This window comes from Pseudorca crassidens, chromosome 2 (genome assembly GCF_039906515.1).
Source record: "Pseudorca crassidens isolate mPseCra1 chromosome 2, mPseCra1.hap1, whole genome shotgun sequence".
In the NCBI taxonomy this organism is placed as follows: Eukaryota; Metazoa; Chordata; class Mammalia; order Artiodactyla; family Delphinidae; genus Pseudorca; species Pseudorca crassidens.
Window position 1 is genome coordinate 163,704,810 of NC_090297.1, and position 15,503 is coordinate 163,720,312.

The 15,503-nt window shown below is 42.3% G+C and overlaps 1 pseudogene; it reads left to right on the top strand.

Annotated features, from left to right (window-relative positions):
- Positions 1-2,335: 2,335 nt before the first annotated feature.
- Positions 2,336-3,094, top strand: LOC137212164 (enhancer of rudimentary homolog pseudogene; annotated as a pseudogene).
- Positions 3,095-15,503: the final 12,409 nt, after the last annotated feature.

The following is a 15,503-nucleotide window of genomic DNA, read 5'->3' on the forward strand; positions in this document are numbered from 1 at the left end:
TAGAAATGATGTACACGAACGAGCCCTCTGTGTAGCAGTGAAAGTATTTACACCAACAGCTGTGGTTTGCCAAACACTGCTCTAGAGGAACAAGGTTCTTTCCTACTTGTCTTCCAAGCTCTCCCCTGTCCCATCAAAATCCATGTGTGGATTGTGAATACAGTCCTATAAACCAGATGTTAGCTGATGCACTCTGCTCTCTGAGATTAAAATGAAACCACTTACAGAGGCAAGCCTGTGTGCCACCCAATCTCTCCAGGAGGAATGAACGCACCCTATTTTGCTAAAGTGGTTTAGTGCATGCATCGTCTTGCCTTCCCATATTTTTACCACCCCTATTCTACACCATATCATACTAGACATAGATCCTAGGCCCTTTCCTTAATAAACACACACACACACACACACACACACACACACACACACATTCAGTCATACAGAAATTTGTGCATAGTTGACTTTTTCCATGGGGAAATGGATATTGAATTTACAGTGAAACAATTCAAACTATTTCACATCAAATGTGTTCTTCTTATTCTCAAAATTCCTCTGGCTACTTTGCCCTTAATTTCTAGCCTCCTGCCATCTTTTTGCTTACCGTCTTCCAGAAACTTCTCCTGCTTTGTGAGGCAGAGCAATTCAGCCCTATCTCAACCCTTTTCTGTGTCCCACTAGGCACGGCTCTGCTGGGAGATGCACGATCTTCTCTTCCTCACCCTCTCACCAGCCTCTGCAAGAGGAAGGAGATGACCTGGAAATAGATCACCATCATCCTGAAACCACCCTCCCCCTTAAAATCAAAAGCTACTTTACTGTTTCAGTTTTAAGTGATCTTTTCCATCCTTTACACAAATTAAAAATCACTCTGTAAAGACATTTTTTACTTTGAGCAACAGAAGTAAACTCTAACATAAATAGGAGAGGGGAGTTACTGGACATAAGTCAAGGAAAAGCTGAAGAAATGGTTTCAGAAAGACAGACAAGATAGCAGCATGGGCCTCAGTGGGCAGGAGCCTGTGGTCTCCATTTCTCTAATGTACTGCCATTGAATGTGGCACCAGAGGGCTTTGACCGCATGTGTCTCTGTTCCAGATTGGATTCCAGAAAGAATTCTGTGCTCTAGTTGTCTGGGCCACATGCAATTCTTGTGATCAGGAGCCTGAGTACTGAGATGAGGAGCCCCATCAGAACCACTCAGATGTGGGGAGGAAAATCCTAAAGAAGGGATGCTGTACCCCCCTCAAAATCAAACAAACAGATGTCCACTCCACTGTGTTTCCAAAGACTTCTCAGCCCAAAGAACAGAACTACTAGTCAGAATGCTCCAAATATGTGTTACAGGCAAATGTGAGGAGATCAAAACGTTAGCTTTTTTCCATTAGCTGCCTCTCACTTTCCTAGCACTGGCTAAGGCAGTAAGTGTTTTCTAAGGTATAGGTGTGGCTTGTACCTAAGCCCTGGCTCCCCCCAAAAGCGTCTTGCTCTTTAACTAACAGACTCTCATTTATTCATGATTGCCCTACAAATTGTAGATAAAGGTGCATTATTATGCCATTTCACAGATGTGAACATTGTGACTCCATTTCTCTGACATGTCACTGACACACCTTATTTGTGTCAGAGGTGGGATATGAAATCGATCTTTGCGGCTTCAAGCCCACACTCTTTGGCAGGGTTTTTGATGAGAGATCTCTCGAATGTATAGGTCACCTGAATATCTCAGACTTCATCTGTTCCAGAGTATCATGGCCCTTTGCCACCTGCTCACACAGAAACCACCCCTTTGAATCCTCCCAGTCTCCCTCCCTCCCTCCCTGGGAGAGCATCTAACGAGTGCTCAGAAAAAAGTTGCTCGTGTTCTCTGCTCCAGCTCCTCATTGAGCGTCCTGGCCCCTCTACTAAGGGTGCCCCTCAGGAGGATACAAAGACACCCCTATAGAACTCAGGGCTCTTTCCCTGATGAACCCGAAGTCCTCAGGGTACCAGCCATGCCCACGGCTGTGGCCGAGTGGCAACCAGAAGCAGTGTGGAAGGACAGCCTCTTATCCGACAGTGGGTTGTACTGTTCCTTGGCCCCCAAGAGATGCTGATGGCTCCCAGACATGGACAACGTCTTTCGGTGACACTAATCTCTCAGCTTCTGGCCCAGACCTCCTCTAGCTCACTAGCTCCCAATTCAGAGCCCTTGCAAGGTTTGTCTCATTGCCTAGACCTCAGTCATGTGGCGCATTCAGGCTACAAAGAGGCCAGGACAATTGTCTGGACCTCTCCCCTCACACTGTGAAAGTCTTAAATACACAGAGAGGACTCAGAAGTTAGAAGGTCCAGAGCGGAGTCGGCGACGGCGGCGGCGAGAGTTTGGCGCGATGTCTCACACCATTTTGCTGGTACAGCCTACCAAGAGGCCAGAAGCAGAACTCATGCTGACTATGAATCTGTGAATGAATGCATGGAAGGCGTTTGTAAAATGTATGAACACCTGAAGAGAATGAATCCCAACAGCCCCTCTATCACGTACGATATCAGTCAGTTACTTGACGTAACTGGATGACCTGGCTGACGTCAGCTGCCTCGTTTACCGAGCTGATACCCAGACATACCAGCCTTGTAACAAAGACTGGAGTAAAGAGAAGATCTACATGCTCCTTCGTCGACAGGCCCAACAGGCTGGGAAATAGTTGAGTTTGGAAGCGTTAGGGGGATGGGGGTGGGCTTGGAACACAGGTGTGTACAGTGTGCTGTAGTAGAAGTTTTGTATTATAGTAATCCTGTTTCCATTTTGGTACACTCTAGCCAGGATTGAGTGTATTAGATGAAATAGGATCTTGTTCAATCTGAAACCCCCTTTGCCCCCTTCTCTCCACTCCTTTTTTTTTTTTTACTTAAACATTTTTATGATGATTTAGGTGGAAGTTGGTTTTTGTCAGTTCATGTTGTTTCCAGTCCTTCAGACTGTTCGTATCTGCTTTATAACATTCACTGTACTAACCCTTCTTCAAACCAGGGTGGGGGTGGTGACGCGGTTTAGTTATGTCCTCAAGACAAAGTCTTACTGAGAAACAAATAAATGTCCTTTAGTTAAAAAAAAAAAAAAGTTAGAAGGTCCAAAAAATTAAAATGGCAAACGTCCACTGGGATGCCACGTAGCCCCTCCGCTATCACTCTCACCCCCAGCTCTTTCACCAGATCCTCTTCACTCCTTTGGAAAAAACAAGCAAGCAAACAAAGAAAAATTTTAAAACCCTCTTTGCATATTAAGTGATGCAGTTCAATATTTGGGAGGAGGTAGAATCCCACACACCAGAGGACTCGAAGTTCCAGCTTTAGTTATGCCAGAAAACCCCGCCATTCTGAGGATAATGGACGTAATCATTGAGGAGGTCATAATTCATCGAGAAGGACAGGGATGGAAGCCCAAGGAAAGACAAGGAAGGCGCAGAGAATGAGGGGCCGAGGCCTTGAGGCTTAGAGTAGACACTCTCTACAGATGAGTTTCTCAAACTTGTAAAGGAGAGACTTCATGCTCTGAAGTCAAACAGAATCAAGGTTCAAATTCTGGTTCCACCACACTCTGAACATGTACAAGTTACAATCTCTCTGAGCCTAAGTTTCTTCATTTGCAAAATAATGAAATAGAAAATTGCTGAACACTTTAAATAAGATAACGCCTGTAAAGTGGCTTGAAGAGTGTCGCTTAATAAATATTCCCCTTCCCTCTTCCCTCTGGGGAATTGAGATAAATAAGATTTCCATTTGTGCAGTAAGCTAGTTTGTATATTTCTTGTGTGACTTTACATATTGACAACTGGTTTATTAAAGTATCTTTTAAATATTGCTGTGAAAAAGCATCTATAATTACTTTTAATAAGAATTTTAAATGAAATTATTTATTTAAAGAAGAGCTTTTCTTCTAAGTGGAAATTGTAGATTAAAAGTTATAAAAAGAGTAGTCAATAGTTGCTAATTTAGTACATTGTAATACGATTTCTGGGCTTACAGGGAAGAGAGTAGATTAACTGTTGCAAGCACAGCACTACTGTGTCCGCCACTCTGCTGGATGCTTTGTATTTAAGCTTTATAACAACCCTATAAGAAAGTCGTCTCATAGATATAGGAACCTGAGGCATTAAGTAATTTAGCCAAAGTCACAAAAGAGAAGTTCGTCTGAATATGACGTGCATCGTCAAGAGTTCAGCTGAGTTACTCCATGGTGTTGCTGCCTCTGCCTCCATTTTCTTCAGCAGGGCCTTAAGGGAACACTAGGCCGCTCATGCAGGCCTGTGCCCTAGAGAGCAACCCGCAGGGTCCCAAGCAAATGTAAGTTCCTGATGTGACTTCCCAACAGCCCTTGTGACCAACAGTCTCCCCTGCTTCCCAGCTCCTGCTCCTTTATGTGCCCCTTAGATAACTCCACCCTCACCCCAGTGGAGCTTAACAAAACCCTGCTCTTTTGGTCCGAATTGACCAATCTGGCCCTAGCCCAGGAACTCCAAAGCCCTGTACACACAGATCCTAATAGAGGCAGGTGCTCCAGGTCCTGGCTTTCTCTCTACCTCTGCCTTGACCTCCCCATGTAGTCCCTTGAAATGTGGCTGGTACCTCCTTCAACCCGTGAGGACTAAACCTCTATCTCAATTTCTCCTGTGGTCTGTTTTCAACCGAACTCAGCTCACTCTCCAGCACCACACACCCCACTTACCAAATGCTAATTTGACAAAGTACTATCACACATACTCCGGGTACTTCCACCAACCCACTTTTGCTCACTTAGACCATCGACACCAAGCAAAAACAGTAGTAGGTGTGTCCAATGGCCAAGCATTCACTAAGAGCTCAGTGACAACTGATAGGTTGTCTTCTCACAGCCCCATAGATTTAGCCAACAAGGAGACAATGAGCCCTGATAGACTTAGATGCTTTATTACTCACAGCACAGCAGTGTAAGTTTCCTATTTGCATGGGTTCCTTACTCCCCAAGTCCCATGGGAGCGATGCAGAGGTGGGCACACGTGAATACCATGCACAGAGTGGGCGTCTGACGCTGAGGAACCCTGAGCTGCCGCATCCCCCCCACCCGCTCAAGACAGGATCTTTGTTACCCTGCAATGTACACAAATCTCCCCTGAGAGGGGAAGAGACAGATCTTTATCTTTACTGTCTTGGACCCTCTCCATGGAGGGAAACATTCTCTCTCTCTTTACTATCCCGGAATGTAAATAAATCTGAGTAAATTGGCTGTTAATGCCTAGATGTGAAGACTGTGAGAGATTTGTAAAGAATTGTCTCCCATCCCCCCCAAAAGTAATGGGATGTCAACACACCACTGTTTTTTGTTTGAGTTTTTCCTTCATTTATGAAACAAATATCAACTCATTGATTCACTCATTCAAAATTGATTCACATATAACTAAGTGATTCTTATATGTACAGGTAGGCATGCTTGTTGCTGAGCATAAAACCAAAAGTAAGACAAATACAGTCCTTACCTTCTTGGGGCCAACATGTTGATTTTGGCCCTAGATCTGTTTCCACAGCAATCTTTGTCAGCTGATGCCCACATGGGCTGACCCAGAAAATCCAGCTGTCTCTGAAAGTAGGCCTGGGCAGTCCAACAATTCACAAAATCTTTTCATAACTGCTAAATGAACCTACATATAGACTCATCACCAAGGCAAGGAACTGAATGTCAGGGCGTACTGAGGTTCTAACACACATTCACTAAGTTTTATGAGTGAGTAGATGGTGTCATTGTTGATGGTGAGGAGATCCAGGTACAAAGGACTGAAAAGACAAGATGAGCAATCATTTTCTCCTTGAAACATAGATAATCTTAGACATAAAAATTCTTCAATTTCCATAATAATTACTAGTCCGTTTGTTTGTTAGATAATATTCCATTTTTTGTTGTATTGAAATTAATGTATGCTTATTGTTAAAAAAAAAAGCACTAAAAACATGCAAAAAGTGTAAAGGAATGAGTAGTCATGCAACATGATGCAACCTAAATAAAACTATTTCAACTTACTGGAGTAGTATTTTTCTGGTCGACTCAAATTCACATACCCACACATCTGCGGGGATTTTGTTTGTCTTTCTTTTCCTGAATTGGCGTCCTAGCGTTTAGTTTACTCCTTTTTTTCACTTAACACTTACAATAATATTCTTCCAAAACAATTTGAATAGCTTCACATTAGTTCATCATATAGATAAGCATTACTTTATTCAACCAGCGCCCCCACGGTTGTACCTTACCTTGATGATCAGCAGCTTTTTTTTTTTTTTTTTCTTTTTAATTTGGCTATGTTGGGTCTTAGTTGCGGCACGTGGGATCTGTCATTGCGGTGCGCGGCCTTCTCTCTAGTTGTGGTGCGCAGGCTCCAGAGCACCCGGGCTCGGTAGTTGCAGCACATGGGCTCTCTAGCTGAGGTGCATGGGCTCAGCAGTTGTGGCACCCGGGCTTAGTTGCCCTGAGGCATGTGGGATCTTAGTTCCCCAACACGGGATCGAAGCTGCGTCACCCACATTAGCAGGCGGATTCTTAACCGCTGGACCACCAGGGAAGTCCTGATCAGCAGCTTTTTAAATACATTTTCCCCACATTTCTCTGTTTATTTCATTGGGATTGATTGCCAATAGTAAGATGATTAAATTAAAGGGTGCGCCCATTATTGCTGAACTGCCCTCCGGAAACACCATGCTATTATACATTCTACACCGGATTGTTTTGTCAAACTCTCAGCTTTTGAGGGCAGGCGGATGATACAAGTGTGAGGAGGAGGAAAGGGAAAAGGATGCAGGAAAAGACAGATTCTGAGGCAGACAGCAGTCAGATGTTTGTACATCTGGAAGCTTGTCCCTCCCCAAGTGCACTAGGTGAAGGCGCTGATCCATTTCCCCAAATATGGTTCCAAGAATAGACTCTGGTTGACCAGCACTTCTGGATTCTTGCCCTGTGGCCCCCATCAGGGTCCTCAAGGATTCTCATAATAGATGAGGTCATTGACAAGTCAAGCCTTCAGTCTTAGAACTTCAGAGGGTTCCTCTCCCTTTTCAGAAATTTTCATGGCAGAGAAGTGTCATAGCCTCCGTCATGTTGCCCAAGACTAACTCTTTTTTTTTTTTTTTTGTGGTACCTGGGCCTCTCACTGTTGTGGCTGTGGCCTCTCCCGTTGCGCAGCACAGGCTCCGGACGCGCAGGCTCAGCGGCCATGGCTCATGGGCCCAGCCGCTCCGCGGCATGTGGGATCTTCCCAGACCGGGGCACGAACCCGTGTCCCCTGCATCGGCAGGTGGACTCTCAACCACTGCGCCACCAGGGAAGCCCCAAGACTAACTCTTTAAATAGTATTCAGATGACAAAATTAAGTTTTCAGAGCATCTTTGTTTTTCCTTCCCTTTTCCTTCCTGAGTTTAATTTCAAAAATATTCCGTACTCACTTTAAAAAAATTGGAAAATGAAGAAAATAATACTAGAAAATAGATAATGCATAGTCTTCATAAGCACAGTCATTGTTAACATTTCAGTATTTTTTCTGCCAGGCTGTTATTCATATTTTTTCCTTTTATAAAATTGTAATCGTACTCAGCTTTTTTCCACTGAACATTGCCATGAGCATTTTTTATTTTTTAAAGAAGATGTTGGGGGTAGGAGTTTATTCGTTTATTTATTTATTTTTGCTGTGTTGAGTCTTCGTTTCTGTGCGAGGGCTTTCTCTAGTTGTGGCAAGCAGGGGCCACTCTTCATCGCGGTGTGCGGGCCTCTCACTATCGCGGCCTCTCTTGCTGCGGAGCACAGGCTCCAGACGCGCAGGCTCGGTAGTTGTGGCTCACGGGCCCAGTTGCTCCGCGGCATGTGGGATCCTCCCAGACCAGGGCTCGAACCCGTTTCCCCTGCAGATTCTCAACCACTGCGCCACCAGGGAAGCCCGCCATGAGCATTTTGCCATGATATTACATAACCGACATAAATATTCATTTTAATGGATGCAAGATATTCCAGTGAGAACATGAACCATAATTTATGTAGCCATTTCCTGTGGGAAGACATTCAGGATATTTCTGACTATAAATAATCCATGTAGACACTTTTGCGTATAAAGCTAATTTCATAGTTAACTTTGCTCTGAGATATTTTAGATACAAAATAGTCATAATGGCTAATAAAAATGATTACTTATTGAGCACTAACTATCTCCAGAAATTTTACTTGCATTACTCCTATTCTCAATGGCTTTTTCAGGTAAATAGTAATATTCCCATCTCAGACATTAATTTATTCTAAGATGTAAACCTAAACCTAGATCCTTTTGTTTCAAAATCCCTTTCCTTCCATCCAAACATACTGGTACTTTATTATAGCAAAGAGTGTAAATATTTTTAAGAATCTTGACACACACCATGTCCTACTACTTCTGCCATCTTTTCTCCAACATGGAAATTTTTAATTTTCATGGATCTGTTTATGTTTGTTTGCATGATTGTTGGACCTAGAATGGTTTTAGAAGTTTATACTGTGTTAGTCTGTCCCTCTATTCTAAGCTTGGCAAGTTGGTAAGTATCTTTTCTATTTCTTCTGTAGTTTAAATTTCTTATATTTAATGCCTTATTCCATCAAAAGTTCAGTTTAGGATGTGGTATGAGAAGAATTTTCTCTCAAATTCCTAACCACTTAAACTAATTCCATTTATTGCAAATATTCTCTTTCCTGTTAAAAGAGATTAGATTCTTGTATGTAATAGAATGTGTTTCTTGGAACTTCCCTGGTGACACAGTGGTTAAGAATCTGCCTGTCAGTGCAGGGAACAAGGGTTCAAGCTCTGGTCCAGGAAGATCCCACATACTGTGAAGCAACTAAGCCTATGCACCACAACTACTGAGCCTGCGCTCTAGAGCCCGCAAGCCACAGCTACTGAGCCCGCACACCACAACTACTGAAGCCTGCATACTCTAGGGCCCACATGCCACAACTACTGAGCCCACCTACTGCAACTACTGAAGCCCGTGTGCCTAGAGCCTGTGCTCCACAACAAGAGAAGCCACCATAATGAGAAGCCCACGCACTGCAACAAAGTGTAGCCCCCACTCGTCACAACTAGAGAAAAGCCCGCGCGCAGCAATGAAGACCCAAGGCAGCAAAAAAAAAAAAAAAAAAAAAAAGACTGTGTTTCTTTGCTTTCTCCTTTCATTTTGCTGTGTGCCAGACACTGTACTAGGTCTTGGGGATACAGTCGTAGAAGATAGCAGATTCACTAAACGCCAGGTCTTAGTTGTGGCATGCGGGATCTTTAGGACTTCTTAGTTGTGGCATGCATGCGGGATCTAGTTCCCCAACCAGGGATCAAACCCGGGTCCCCTGCATTGGGAGTGTGGAGTCTTACCCATGAGGGAAGTCCCGTTCCTGGACTTTTGTATAGTTTGGTCTGATAAGTTTGATTGAAGGATAGAGCCAAATATAATTTGAAAAGTGAAATTACTCTTGGCCATAACCTTGGGGTCTAGCAGTTACCTGCAAAAGCCTTGACCTGCTGAGTTGCCCATTTCATTGGCCACTCATTCATGAATATTTATTGAGTACCCTTATGTGTCCTGCACTGAGCTAGAGTGTCTTAAAATATAGGTTTTATTATTACTCAGGTATGGTGAGGCCAACAGATCAGGAGATGACTGCCATTGAAAAGATAGTCTGTTACTTCACAGTTCCCAAGAGGAGGGAACCAGCCATGCCACAAAGGGCCACAGAGGAAGCACCAAGGTCAGTTAGCAGGCAGAGGGAGAGGGAAGAAAACATGGGCGAGAGACTTTATTGTGGTTTTTGTGGGAAGGAACAGGTAAGGCATGGTAAGTAGGCTTAGGGTTGGCTAATTTGAATCATTTCAGTGGGCTCTGGGGTGTAGGGCCTATCTCTAGTTGTCTGGTACCTGGCCCTGGGTGATTAGGGCAGAGGGGTATGATCCAGGGTTTAATTGTTCAGTAAGAGCCCAAATGGTTGTGGTATATGAGCTTAGATTGGTTGGTTGGCATTAGAAACATGCAGGTGAATTTTTTATTATCTCTAGGAATTAGTTAGCCCAGGGAGAGGCAGTCTCTCCAGGATCAGCAAGTTCCCAAAATAGAAAAACACAAGAAAATACAGAAAATAAAAAGACATGATTAATGCAAAGAATTTATAATGAGAAAGAGAGAGATGGTAAGCCATGAGAAGGGTCAGAGAAAGAATTTCATGGAGATACTGGGAAACCCTTCCTGATATTTCATTAATATCCCTTAGTAGGGACAGCAACAGGCAAGGCTGTTGAGTCCTTGAGTTAACAGAAAAAACATCATATGGCTAACATATGGCTAACCTCTGGGGGGAGTGAAAATCTTTCAGTCCTCTGATTTCACTCTTCCCTGAAATGGGCCAAAAGTAAAGAGGGATCCAGGGATTGAGCTGGAAACTTCTTCTTTCACAGACAGGGGAATGAGAAAGATGCTGTAAATCTCATAGTTTAATTTTTTCTTTATGACTCTTCTCATCAATGCAGCAATATCTTCACAGTCACATTCTGTCCCATGCTGGAGGAGGAACTCCTGTTGAGACACGTCTACAGGCCTGGATAGGACAGGCACTCTCCTAACGACTGGCCCCTTCTTCAGATGGTTTTGGGGACCCTCCATCTCTTGTCTCCTTTGTGACTCAGGGTGGGGTGGGTGATGGGGTGTGAACCTATTACTCAGGATGATTTCTGGAGTCTGAAGTAGTCAGTTTAGGTCCGTTCTCTTTTAGGGCTGACAGAAAATTGTTCTTGCTATATCATTTGATCGCATAGACCAGGAGAGTTCAGCACAAAATTCCAGAAAACACAGTTCAGTAAACTAAAGTGTTTGTTAGTGAAGAATGGGGCCCAGATGCCCAATTTGGGGGTTTAAAATAAGAAATCTAACCAAGTCTTAAGTTTTATTCATTTTTACATCCATTCATGTGGAAGAAGAGAGTGTCAGTGATCTTTTGGTTAATCAAAGAAAATTCACAAGCATTTACATCTTTCAGAAAACAGAAATATCAAAGTAAGCATTCTCCCATTACCAGGGTAACTAATTATTCAGTAACAACCATTAAGGATTGCAGGGTTGTTTGTATATTTTGGAAATTAAGCCCTTGTCGGTTATGTTGTTTGAAAATATTTTCTCCTAGTCCACAGATTGTCTTTTCATTTTGTTTATGGTTTCCTTTGCTGTGCAAAAGCCTGTAAGTTTGATTAGGTCCTATTTGTTTATGTTTGCTTTTATTTCTACTGCCTTGGGAGACTGACCTAAGAAACATTGGTATGATTCATGTCAGAGAATGATTTGCCTATGTTCTCTTCTAGGAGTTTTATGATGTTATGTCTTATATTTAAGTCTTGAAGCCATTTTGAGTTTATTTTTGTGTATGGTGTGGGAGTGTGTTCTAACTTCATCAATTTACATTCAGCTGTCCAGCTTTCTCAACACCACTTGCTGAAGAGACTGTTTTTTCCTCCATTGTATATTCTTGCCTACTTTGTCAAAGATTAATTGACCATAGGTATGTGGGTTTATTTCTGGGCTCTCTATTTTGTTCCATTGATCCATATATCTGTTTTTGTGCCAATACCATGCTGTTTTGATTACTATAGCTTTGTAGTATTGTCTGAAGTTGGGAGGGTTATGCCTCCTACTTTGTTCTTTTTCCTCAGGATTGCTTTGACAATTCTGGGTCTTTTATGGTTCCATATAACTTTTAGGATTATTCATTCTAGTTCTGTGCAAAAATGTCATGGGTACTTTTATAGGGATTGAATTAAATCTGTAGATTGCTTTGGGTAGTATGACCATTTTACTAATATTAATTCTTCCAATCCAAGAGCATGGGATATACAAACAGCTCATACAACTCAATAACAACAACAACAACAAAAGCCCCAATCGAAATATGGGCAGAAGTCCTAAATAGACATTTCTCCAAAGAACACATACAGATGGCCAGCAGGCACATGAAAAGATGCTCAACATCACTAATTATTAGAGGAATGCAAATCAAAACTACAATGAGGTACCACCTCACACTGGTCAGAATGGCCATCAGTAAAAAATCTGCAAATAACAAATGCTGGGGAGGGTGTGGAGAAAAGGGAACTCTCTTATACTGTTGGTGAGAATGTAAATTGGTGGAGCCACTATGGAAAACAGTATGAAATTTCCTCAAAAAAGTAAAAGTAGAGTTGTCATATGATCCAGCAATCCCACTCCTGGGCATATATCTGGACAAAAGTATGATTTGAAGATACATGCACCCCAATGCTCATAACAGCACTATTTACTATAGCCAAGACATGGAAGCAACCTAAATGTCCACTGACAGATGAGTGGATAAAGAAGATGTGGCATGTACGTGTGTGTCTGTGTATATATATAATGGAATATCTATATCTATATCTATACATACACACAATGGAATATTACTCAGCCATAAAAAAGAATGAAATTATGCCATTTGTAACAACATAGATGGACCTAGAAATTATCATACTAAGTGAAGTAAGTCAGACAGAGAAAGACAAATATCATATGATGATATCACTTATATGTGGAATCTAAAATATGACACAACTGAACTTATCACAAAACAGGAAACAGACTCATGGACATGGAGAACAGACTTGTGGTTGCCACGAGGGGTGGGGGGAGGGATAAATTAGGAGTTTGGGATTAACAGATACACACCACTATATATAAAAGAGATAAACAACAAGGTCCTACTGTATAGCACAGGGAACTATATTCAATATCCTGTAATACACCACAATGGAAAAGAATATGAAAAAGAATGTATATGTGTATATATATGTATATACATATATATAAATATACATGTATAACTGAATCACTTTGCTCTACAACGGAAACTAACCCAACATGGTAAATCAACTATAATTCAATAAAAAATAAATTTAAAAAACAGAATGGGGGGGGCTTCCCTGGTGGCACAGTGGTTGAGAGTCCGCCTGCCGATGCAGGGGACACGGGTTTGTGCCCCAGTGCGGGAGGATACCACATGCCGCGGAGTGGCTGGGCTCGTGAGCCATGGTCACTGAGCCTGCGCATCTGGAGCCTGTGCTCCTCAACGGGAGAGGCCACAACAGTGAGAGGCCCGCGTACCGCAAAAAAAAAAAAAAAAAAAACAGAATGGGGAATTGGTTAAATAAATAATGGTTAATCATTTATTGGTTAAATAAATGATTAACCTAAAAAAAATTGCAGGGTTTTTTCCTTACAAGTCTTCTTTGCCATTTGCAAGAATTGTTTTATGATGCAGAATAGTATTAATAAAACAGAGAACTTTTTATCTTGTGAGATTGTTTTCATCAGCAGTTGAAAAGGGGCACAGTTCCAAGACTAAGCAACATAATTCCACTTTTTAGCACATAGGAAAAAATAATAGATTGAGAATCTGAGTACTTACAGTATGGAAAGGAGAGGGTAGCCTAGGAATATTAACAAATATATTACAGGGCATGAGAAGTTTTTCAGCTATGCACTTAAAAGCAATTCCAATTTTTACTGATGTTCTTAAAGAATATCCCAGAGGATATAGCTCTAAACCATCGCAACGTGTCTTAAAATACTTTCTTTTTCTTCCCTCTCAATCTTGCTTCTGCACCTTGTTGATTAAAGCCTCTCTCTCCATTTCATTTCCCGCTCGCTGCCAACCCTCCCCGATAACCCATCCAAGTGACTCTTGAGTCTTTTGGTTCCCCTCCTCCCCCCAGCTCCTGGATCTATTTTTTCTCTCTCTCACTAGATATTTGCTTCCTCTCTGATGGAAAAGCTCTGGCCTCTCCCAGTAGATGCTCCAGCCCAGGCACTGAGCTGACAACTTCAAACTTCCCCTTAGAGGGAGAGAGGGGGGAAGATTCAATGATTCTCTTTCTTTCACAGTCAGGGGGATGGGAAAGATACTGTACATCCCACAATTTAGTTTTTTTCTTTGTGACTCTTATCACCAATGTAGTAGTATCTTCAGGGTGTAAGTCAAGAAAGGGTGTAGGTCTAGAAAAAATGGCCCACAGAACCCAACTGTCATGCTTTTAGTCCAGACCTGGGACCCTTGGGTGTGATGGGTGAAGGTGCTGGGAGAGGGGAGAGGAAAGCTGTCAGTTTCCAGGGGTACTTTTTCAAATTACACATCTCCATGGAAATTCGGAGCCCTTTCAGCTAAGAATCACCTTGACTCTGCATTCAGTTCATCAGTAAATCTTGTCGACTTGACTTCAGAAAAAGCCCAGAATCTAACCACTTCTTAACACCTTTGCTGCCACCACTCTAGTCTAAGCCAGGACCAACTCCCACTTGATGACTGCAGGAGCAAACCTGTATTCATTTCCCATTGCCACTGTAAAAGATTACCACAAACTCAGTGACTGAAAACAACACCAATTTATTATCTTACAGTTCTGGAGGTCAGAAGTCCAAAATGGATCTCAGTGGTCTAAAATCAAGATGTCAGTAAGGCTGCTTTCCCTCTGGAGGCTCTAGGGGAGAATCCGCATCCTTGCCTTTTCTAGCTCCTACAGGCCACCTGCGTTGTTTGCCTCATGGTCAAGTCTTTCTCACACTGCAACATTCTCTCACTCTCCTGACTCCCTTTTTCACTTTTAAGGACACTTCTGATTACAGTGGTTCAACCTGGATGATCCAGGATGATCTCCCCATCTCAAGATCCACTGATTAGCAATCGTAATTCTATCTGCAACCTAATTCTCCTTGCCATGTAAAATAAGATATCCACAGCTTCCAGAATTAGAATGTGGACATATTTGGGAGGATCTTATTCTGCTTACCACATCTCTAACTCATCTCACAGCTTCCACTTTTGTCTCACTTCAATCTGTTCTCCACACAGCAGCCAGAGTGATCCCATTAAGCTATTTATCACATCACTTTGCTCTGCTCCCACTTCATAATCCCAACACCCCTCAACACCACCAAGGTTCTTATCAGCTCTATTAATATATTTGCTAATATTGAATGTTCCTATCATTTCTGGCATTGACCCTACTGCATTCTGTATGCTCATGTTTCATTTAGAACGTCTTTGCCTGTGTTCAGGTTGGTCTTTCGCTTTCTGTGTTCTCTTCCTTTGGTTTTGCTTTGGAGAATAGACGGAGGGCTATGCATCTTCTGTAGCTCGGAGAAATTGAAACAGCACAGAAATCATATGTTCCTTAAAAATTTGAAAACATTCCATGCCTTTTAATTTTTTTAATTTAATGGAGCCTAAAATGATTAAGTATAACAAACATTAAGCAGTAAGGTGACAAAGTCTCACAGAGCAAGCTTTTCAAAAATACATGTAGTTTATTGCCTTTCTCCTTCCCATTCTGTTTATCCACTTAGTCTAACCCAAAGAGAACAGAAAAACTTTGATTACGGTGCTCCTTTCTAACCCATGTCCAGCCCTATCTTAGAATCTAAATCCTGAGGTCCTCACACTGCCAGAGTTT